A 7,805-nucleotide genomic window follows, 5' to 3' on the forward strand; every position below is an offset into this window, starting at 1 on the left:
TACACGTGTAAAGGCAAACAACACAGTTTAATTAAAACAATATTTGAAATGAGCGTATGTCTGTAAAGAAACATGGCTGCTAGCGGTGATTATAAGGTCAGCATTGATAAGCTTGAAGGACCTGACGACTGGGCCAAATGGAAATGGCATATTTCTATGGTGCTACGTTCGTATGGACTAGAAGATATTATTAACGGTACACGTGAACGTGTAGAGTTGCCGCAAGATGCGACAATTGAACAAAAAGAAGCGTATGTGGGATGGCTCAAGGACGACGCAAAGGCAGCAAGTCTTATAGCAAGTGCGCAAAGTAAACCTGTTGCAGAACTCGTCTTAACGTGCAAGAATGCTAAAGAAATCTGGGACAAATTACGCGCCCGATTTGAACGTAGCAGTACTCAGCGTTTGAATATGTTGATTGGAACATTTTTCCGTGTTAAACGTGATGAATCGGAAGATATTAGTGCACATGTGGCCAAACTGCAAAAGTTATTTGTGGACCTGAACGATGAATTATCAAAACATGAAGAAAATACGCTATCTGAAAGAATCTTAAATGGTCGAATTTTGTCTACACTGGGAAAAGACTACGACAATTTTAAGGATCTCTGGGATACGATACCGACAGAAAAGCAAAGCTTGAATTTATTGATTGAAAAACTCTGTACTATTGAACTGCGTGAACAAGACGTTAATGGAAGTGCAGTTTTTGTTGTTTCTAAAACAAGAAAACGGCAAACAAGTAATCAGCAAGTAAAGATGACGAAGTCACAATTAAAACAGAAGTTTCCGTGTAATAAATGCAAACAATTAGGTCACTGGGCAGCAGAGTGTCCACAGAACACTCGTGACAGCAATAAAAGAAAAGAGAAGAAGCGAGACAGTGAACACGCTGCATTTACTTCATATGCTATGGGTGTGTGTACCAGTAATCACAGTGACCCAAATAAATGGTATTGCGACAGTGGCGCTACAAATCATATCACTCCCAACAAACAGTATTTTGTTCCTCAAGTAATTTCATTGGGAAAACAAGATGTGAAAATGTGTGCGTACGGTCAAGGAACAGTTTACATCCAAATCCGACGAAACAATAAATGGTACAATGCTAGAATGGACAATGTTTTATACGTCCCTGATGCAAGTGCTAATCTGTTCTCTGTGAGAGCCATTGCCTGCAGAGGCTACAGTACTAATTTTAGTTGTAATAATGTCTGTGTTCGAAAACAAGTCAGTGGCAATATTGTTATGACAGGTTATGTGAAAAATGGACTTTATGTGTTGAACATGCGTGTTGTTAGAAATGCAAAAATGAATCGTATGAGCTTGATGACTTCATCCGAAACATTGCAAGTGTACCATGAAAGGTTTGGTCATCAGAATAAACAACATGTGAAGAATATTTTAAAAGGAATGAACATTAATGTGAAAGATGCCAAGAGTGAATTTTGTGACGGCTGTGCGGTTGGAAATATGCATAGGCTGCCATTCAAAACACGAACAATACGCGCTACCAGTACTGGTGAATTAATCCACGCGGATGTAAATGGACCAATGAGCACGAAATCTTTTGGAGGCAAGCATTATTATGTATGTTTCAAAGACGATTTTAGTAAATTTCGTCGAATTTTCTTTTTAAGACACAAAAGTGAAGTGTGTACTGTGCTTAAGCAGGTTTTAAATGAAGCACAAACTAATGGACATGTTGTCAAAATATTTAGATGTGATGGTGGCAAAGAATTTAACAATAAGAATGTCAGTGAACTGCTTGCAGACAGGGGAATAGAGCTCCTGATTCCTCCTCCTTACACTCCTGAACAAAATGGTGTGGCTGAACGGGAAAATAGGACCATTGTTGAAGCTGCCCGGTCAATGCTAAATCCGAGTAAATTACCTAAAGGGTTGTAGGCAGAGGCATGTAATACAGCAGTCTACCTAATAAATCATACTGGAAAATCTTCAGTTGAAAATAAAACCCCTTATGAACTACGGTTTAATCGACCAGTAGGACGACTTGATCATCTCAGAATTTTTGGTACAAGCTGCTATGTTCACATTAACAAACAATTCCGTTCCAAGTTTGATGATAAGGCAGTGTTTGGACGACTTGTTGGATATGTTAATGACAAAGATGGGTTCAGAGTTTGGATTCCATCTAAAAGAAAAGTGGTGTTGAGTCACGATGTAAAATTTAAGCCAGAAATTGTTTGTGATTTACATAGTGATCATGTTGAATTTGAGGTCCCTCGGGAAGAATTTAATGATCCGAATTCATCTAAAGATGACCAATGTAAATCTCCTAGGCTGTACACTTCTGGAGGAAGCCAAACTCTAGAAAAAATTGGCACTCTCGATTCTAGAGAAAGTCAAGAGTCGAGTGAATCTGAAGAAAATAAAGAATTAACAGAATTTCTAAAAGCAGAAGCTGCTGAATCTTCTAATGAAGAGAAACAGAAGAATAAAAGACAATGAAGAAAACCAACCTGGATGGAAAGTGGTGAATTTTGTATGGTAACAAAAGTTGATGCACTTGGATACAAAGATCCAAACTGTTTTTCAGAAATATTGCAGTCAAACGAGAAGGAAGAATGGATGCAAGCTATTAGTGAAGAACTTCAATCACTTAAGGAAAACAATACCTGGGTGCTGGTTGACCGTCCGAAGAATGCCACAGTATTGCAAAACCGCTGGGTTCTACGGCGAAAGGTCGCAGTCAATGGAGCTACTCACTTTAAAGCCAGATTGGTTGCAAAAGGCTGTATTCAGAAAGCAGGAATTGATTATGACGACGCCTTTAGCCCTGTGGCACGTTATGACACCATACGAACTCTGTTGGCTGTAGCTGCTTCAAAGAAAATGCTGCTAGAACAATTCGATGTAAAGACAGCTTTTTTGAATGGAATACTTGAAGATGAAGTATATATGGAACAACCAGAAGGTTTCGAAGATGGTACAGGCCGAGTATGTTTCTTAAAAAAAGGTCTTTATGGGTTGAAGCAAGCGCCACGTTGCTGGAACAAACGTTTTGTTGAGTTCATGAAGAAAGCTGGTTTTTCAAACAGTGATGCAGACCCATGCCTATTTTATCGTAGACAAAATGGAAATAGCCTTTACGTGGCAATCTACGTTGATGTTGGCCTGATTGTCGGCACTAACAAGAGAGAAATTGCTGTTTTTATGGATGTTTTACAACATGAATTCGAAATAACAACTGGCAGTCTTGACAATTTTCTTGGCATCAAAATAAAGCAATATGAAGATGGAGCAATAATGATAAGTCAAGAGAAATACACAGAAGAAATTCTGCAAAGAGTTCGAATGGCAGAATGCAATACAATCTCAACTCCTATTGGACGTGAGGACAATAATCAAAACGAAGAAGTTTCGTCATCTGTACCCTACCGTGAAGCAATTGGTTGTCTCATGTACCTTTTAACAGTAACTCGTCCAGACATCACTTTTGCAGTCAATAAAGCTGCTTGAGCTATGGAGAAACCAACCACTGAAGACTGGAATAGAGTAAAGCGCATTTTCCGGTATTTGAAAGGGACCTTAAATTTTGGAATTGTATATAATAAAAAAGAAGAGTTAAAGATTTACGCTGATGCAGATTTCGCAGGTGATAGCCGGACAAGGCGCTCAACAACTGGAATTCTTGCAAAGTACTCAGGTGGTGCAGTGTCATGGACAAGTCAGTTACAGAAAGTAGTGGCCACATCCACAACCGAGGCGGAAATAATTGCAGCTAGTGAAGGAGCAAAAGAGTTAGTTTGGTTACTTCGTCTGCTATCAGAATTAGTGGAAATGTCGGGGCAGCCTCCAGTTCTTTACATTGACAATGCTAGTGCATTGAAGTTGGCAAAAAATCCAGAATATCATCGACGTTCTAAACATATAGAGGTCCGACATTTCTATGTTCGTGAAAGATATCTGAACGGTGAGATTTTCTTGGAACACATTGATGGACACAACCAGTTGGCAGATATTTTGACGAAACCTCTTGAACGAGTTCGATTTAATTTTCTATGTTCAGAAATTGGCATGCAAGAGACAAAGCAATAATTTCATGATTTTTTCTTTTGGAGGAAGTGTTAAAAGAAAAGAAAAAATTCCTTGACGTCTATATTTATGTGCTGCTCCATGACTCTGCTGTCAATCTCTTTATTCTTGGCTTGTGTGTAACTTCTGTGTTTTTTCCTTACAGTAAATGTGTTTTTTTCGTATCCAGGGTGTAATTACAAAGCTAATAAAATGTTTTCTTGCCTTTAAATAATATTTTTCATCAAAGTGTTAATGCATTATGGTGTGGGCAGGACCCATGCCAATACCTAGTAACCAATGGATCTTGTCCATGGTGATTCTACAGTTGTCCAAGACTAAAGCATTAACTTCCGCAACCTTTTTCGGTGTGATGACATGATGAGCCTGTCCAGGATGAGCATCATCTTCCAGTGACTCAACCCCCTCAAGGAATCGTTTCTGCCATTCCACAACACTTGAACAACGCAGACTGTACTCACTGTACACAGCCTTCATCCATCGATACATCTCATGACCTCCTGCTTACTTGCCTGCATGTTTGGTAGTGGAACATAACTTGTGTGACAACCTTCTCTTCAGTGAGAAACCACACTGCTGCTATGCAACATCAAACGATGTGCATGCGTCAGTCTCTCTACCAATAGATCGCACAACCATACCAATTATGTTGTACCACTTTATGTGTAAGGCAAAGGTAGAAGCACTGATCAAGTTTCATTTGAATGCACCTCATACACAACCTGCAAAAATGTCTTATATGCTGATAATATGACCATGATCTCCACAGGTGAGAGTATGCAATAGGTGGTAAACAAAAATAATGAACTTTTTGAAAAATGTAGGGTGTGGTGCATTGCTATCCAGTTATACATAAACAATGCAAAAATGGAGGAAATTTATTTTAATCTGGAGGTATGGAAAGATGAGAATCACAGTGTCAAACTGTTGGGCCTAAAAAAAGGACCAAACGCTCTCATGGGATGACTATACAAGCTATCTGAAAGGCAAACTTGTGTGCACGGTATTCCTGCAATATAAAGTAAGATATTCTGTCAGTAAAAGTTTATCAATGCTTTGCTACTATGCATTCTCTCAGTCACAGCTACAATATGGGATTCTGTTATGGGGTAATTCAACAGGCACAAACTGTGTATTCAAATGGAAAAAAAAAAATCAATTAGATGTATACAAGGATTGGGTCCAAGAGAAACCTGTAAGAAGCACTTCAGCCTATTAGACATAATGACCCTCCCAAGTCTCTACATGTATAACTGCTTAATATATGTAAAAGAAAATATACAACAATTTACACAGGGAATGAATTTACATTTGAACAGCACTATAAACAACTGCATGCTTGATATACCATATTCTAGGCTGTCACTGACACACAACAGTCACAAACACCTAAGTCCAAAGTTACATAATTAACTGCCACAATCAGTCAAAACCCTCACAATTTTTAAATTAAAGGAGATATTAGACACATGGTTTAAAAATAAAGCAGACTTCTCAATTGAAGAATATCTTGGAAATAATCAGGAAGGAATGTATAAACAATGAAATAATGTAACTATCATCAACTAATTGTGTAAAACTATATAATTAATTCTTGAAAGTAAACTATATAACGATTATCACTGAAATCTTCTGATTAGTAAGAAGCTTATGTATTTAACTGAATATGTAAAATTATGATGCACGTAAAATGCAAAAATTACTAACTACTAAAAATATGTATGTGTATATATGCATAATGTATAATGTAAAAACTAATAAGAGCTATACTGTTATGAATATGTAAAATGTATTTTGATCAAGCCAACTGCATGGTAAACATGCTGAATGGCTAATAAATACACATATAAACATATGAACTATTAGGGGCTATCAAAAAGTTTCTGTTTGAAAGCTGTTCAGTCCAGGTATGGTATGTGAATCATGCAAAATCACCATGAGCATTGAGGCAATCATCTTACTGAAGAACCTGGCTGAAGATACCAATTTGGTAAAACAATGTGTCCTAATGTGTGAAGAAATCTGTAACTGCTTGTTGCACATCCGTACTCTGCAGGAATCATTGACACTTCAAAGCCTTTTATAAGGGACCAAAGTCATGAAAGCTGCATGGGGAGAGGTCAGGACAGCAGAGTAGGTGCTCGAGTGTCTCCCACTTGAGTTGGCGTAGCTTCTTTGTTATGGAGACATTCCTTATCATCACACAGCAGCAAGGATCCTCTAGATTTCCATAAGGCTTTTGACGCTGTTCCTCACAAGAGACATCTAATCAAATTTCATGCCTACAGAGTAGCACTTCAGTTATGTAGCTGAACTCATGATTTCCTGACAGAAAGATCACAGTATAAAGTAATCAATAGGAAATGGTCAAATAAAACAGACATGATATCTGGAATTCCTCAAGGAAGTGTTATAGGTCCCCTGCTGTTCCTAATCTGTATAAACAATTTAGGAGACAATCTGAGCTCTCCTCTTAGACTATTTGCAGATTATCCTGTCATTTACCATGTAGTAAGTTCATCAGAAGATCAAAATTGCAAAATGATTTACAGACAATATCTCCATGGTACAAAAACTGGCAATCATCTCTGAATAAGGAAAAGTGTGAGGCCATCCACGCGAGTAAGAGAAGAAATCACACAAAGGCTGTGAATTCAACTAAGTACTTAGATATATATATGAAGACAGTAACTTGTTCTCGAAAGAACAGTTACTGTTGCTGACCGTGCAGCTTTTCCCTGGAATAAATGATGACTAACTGACAACCTCAGCTGCCGACAGGTGTTGTTGTTATACCTCGATGTGGACAGCTGAAAATGTGTGCCCCGACCGGGACTCGAACCCGGGATCTCCTGCTTACAGGGCAGACGCTCTATCCATCTGAGCCACCGAGGACACAGGTGCATAGCACGACTGCAGGGACTTATCCCTTGCACACTTCCCGTGAGACTCACATTCCCAACTGTCCACAATTCTACTTATGTATTGTACCTTATAGACATTTGCCCACCCACTCATTACTCGGGCACGCTTTGGCGATTCCCGTAAGAGTTTGGGCAACCTGTGTGCATTCGCACAGACGAAGGTCAGTGGCTGGGTAGCCTTTAACTATATATATTAAGACAGTAACTTGTTCTCGAAAGAACAGTTACTGTTGATGACCATGCAGCTTTTCCCTGGAATAAATGATGACTAACTGACAACCTCAGTTGCCGACAGGTGTTGTTGTTATACCTCGATGTGGACAGCTGAAAATGTGTGCCCCGACCAGGACTCGAACCCGGGATCTCCTGCTTACATGGCAGATGCTCTATCCATCTGAGCCACTGAGGACACAGGTGCATAGCACGACTGCAGGGACTTACCCCTTGCACGCTTCCCGTGAGACTATAAGGTACAATACATAAGTATAATTGTGGACAGTTGGGAATGTGAGTCTGTTCACATCGAGGTATAACAACAGTACCTGTCGGCAGCTGAGGTTGTCAGTTAGTCATCATTTAAGTACTTAGAGATTACAATTACAAACAACTTAAACTGGAACAATCACATAGATAACATTGTGGGAAAGGCAAACTAAAGACTGTGTTTCACTGGCAGAACCCTTAGATGATGCAACAGATCTACTAAAGAGACTGCCCACACTATGCTTTTTGTCAAAATAATGCTGTGCAGTATGGGATCCTTACTAGACAGGCTTGATGGAGGACATTGAAAAAGACCAAAGAAGTGCAGCCTGTTTTGTA

At 39.0% G+C, this 7,805-nt stretch overlaps 1 non-coding gene across 1 annotated transcript; it reads right to left on the reverse strand.

Moving 5' to 3' along the window:
* Nucleotides 1-6,880: 6,880 nt before the first annotated feature.
* On the reverse strand, nt 6,881-6,954 carry Trnat-ugu. The gene has a single exon. It is a non-coding gene; the product is annotated as a tRNA-Thr (tRNA).
* Nucleotides 6,955-7,805: the final 851 nt, after the last annotated feature.

Source organism: Schistocerca piceifrons, chromosome 1 (assembly GCF_021461385.2).
Source record: "Schistocerca piceifrons isolate TAMUIC-IGC-003096 chromosome 1, iqSchPice1.1, whole genome shotgun sequence".
In the NCBI taxonomy this organism is placed as follows: domain Eukaryota; kingdom Metazoa; phylum Arthropoda; class Insecta; order Orthoptera; family Acrididae; genus Schistocerca; species Schistocerca piceifrons.